This window comes from Leptonychotes weddellii, chromosome 10 (assembly GCF_054177405.1).
Source record: "Leptonychotes weddellii isolate Sample4059 chromosome 10, ASM5417740v2, whole genome shotgun sequence".
Taxonomy (NCBI): Eukaryota; Metazoa; Chordata; class Mammalia; order Carnivora; family Phocidae; genus Leptonychotes; species Leptonychotes weddellii.
The window spans coordinates 40,062,833-40,064,441 of NC_138378.1; positions in this window are offsets into that span (position 1 = coordinate 40,062,833).

Here is a 1,609-nt window from a genome sequence, read left to right on the forward strand (position 1 = left end):
TTCAGAGGTTTATAAGAGTGAAAATAGATAATGACCAGTGACATATGAGTCAAAACCTGGCCCAGAAAGGAATCTTGGCTTATTTATAATGCCAGCATACTTACTAATAAAAGCTTCAAACATTGTATTTTTAGCACTGTATTTGTTTCCTTTGCTCATGTGCCTCATGGTGGTGGGTGTGGGGTCACATTTGAAAAGGGGCCGTATGTAACACAAATGAGGTCATCAAGATTCTACAGATTTGTCTGGGGCCATTTAAATCCCCTGAAACACAGCCTTTTCTGGAATCAAAATATAATTAGAAGGTTATTATATTGCCAATATAAGAGTATTAGAATTTTTGGTCATGGAGCCATCATATGGTGACTGGTCAGGATAAGGATTGAGACACAAAGAGCAATGCTCAACTTAATCTAAACACATCAACTGTTCATTAGATAAGGGATAAGCAGGTTCTGCTACAATAAAAATCAGCATACTTTTTTTTTTTTACATTTTAGAGAGAGAGAGCGAGCACGAGCACAAGCGGGAGGAGGGTCAGAGGGAGAGAGAGAATCTCCAGCAGACTCCCCAACACAGAGCTCCATCCCAGGACGCTGAGATCATGACCTGAGCCAAAATCAAGAGTCGGCCACTTAATCAATCGACTGAGCCACCCAGGTGCCCCCAAATCATCATACTTTTGAATTTATGAAGTATAATTAAGGGTAGCTGAACCTGTTTGGTCAAAGAACTAGCCCAAATATTTGTCAATTCTTCGAGCCAAAACCTAATGCTTTGTTAGAGATCTTCTCTTCTCAGTGTAAGGATTAAGGTATTGCTCCTGATGGCCCTAAATGGTTGGAAAATTAAAACTACTATCTATGGTTCCTCAGCACTTAAAGATATTTCAGATCAAAGAAAAATGGGGATTGATGTAACAGTAAGGCCCTAGTGTAACCTGGAAAAGCAACTAGAGTACACAGAGACCCACGTTCCTGGGTTTCTGCAGCTGGAGAATTCCACTGATGGAATTAGGGTCACATACACCATAGGAGACATTGGACAAAGTAGGAGGTGGTTGTGAAGGTCATGAGTATGCTCTGGGTCAAGATGGCCTACAACAGGCTTCCAGACACCAGTGTTGTGGCCTTGGGAGGGTAGGCAAACCACCTACTCCAAAGTCTGCTTTCACATTTATACAAGTAGAAAATGATGATGTTTGTCCTGCTTACCTCAGCGGATATTATAAAGCTCAACTGGGATAATGTATGGTAAACCATGCTGGAAACAAAGTGTGAAGAACTATAAAGATAGAATATTTCAGGTACAAGTCCAACATGGGGAGGCATAAACAAGAAGAGAAACATTGAGCCAGCATGCAAATCAAATACTTGGATGAATAAATAAATGTGTGATTGATATGATAAGCCTATAGTAATGTGAGTCATTAAAATTCACGGGTGATTTCAGAGGAAACTTGGTATGTGAACTATGTCTTCTGAAAAACTGTAAAGGCTTCACTGAGGAATTGGAATTTGGAGACCTACGGGAAGCAAAGAAGGCAGGATGAATGGATGAAAGGAATCAAATTAGCTGCAATGTGGGAGACATTCCAAGCAGCTGTGTA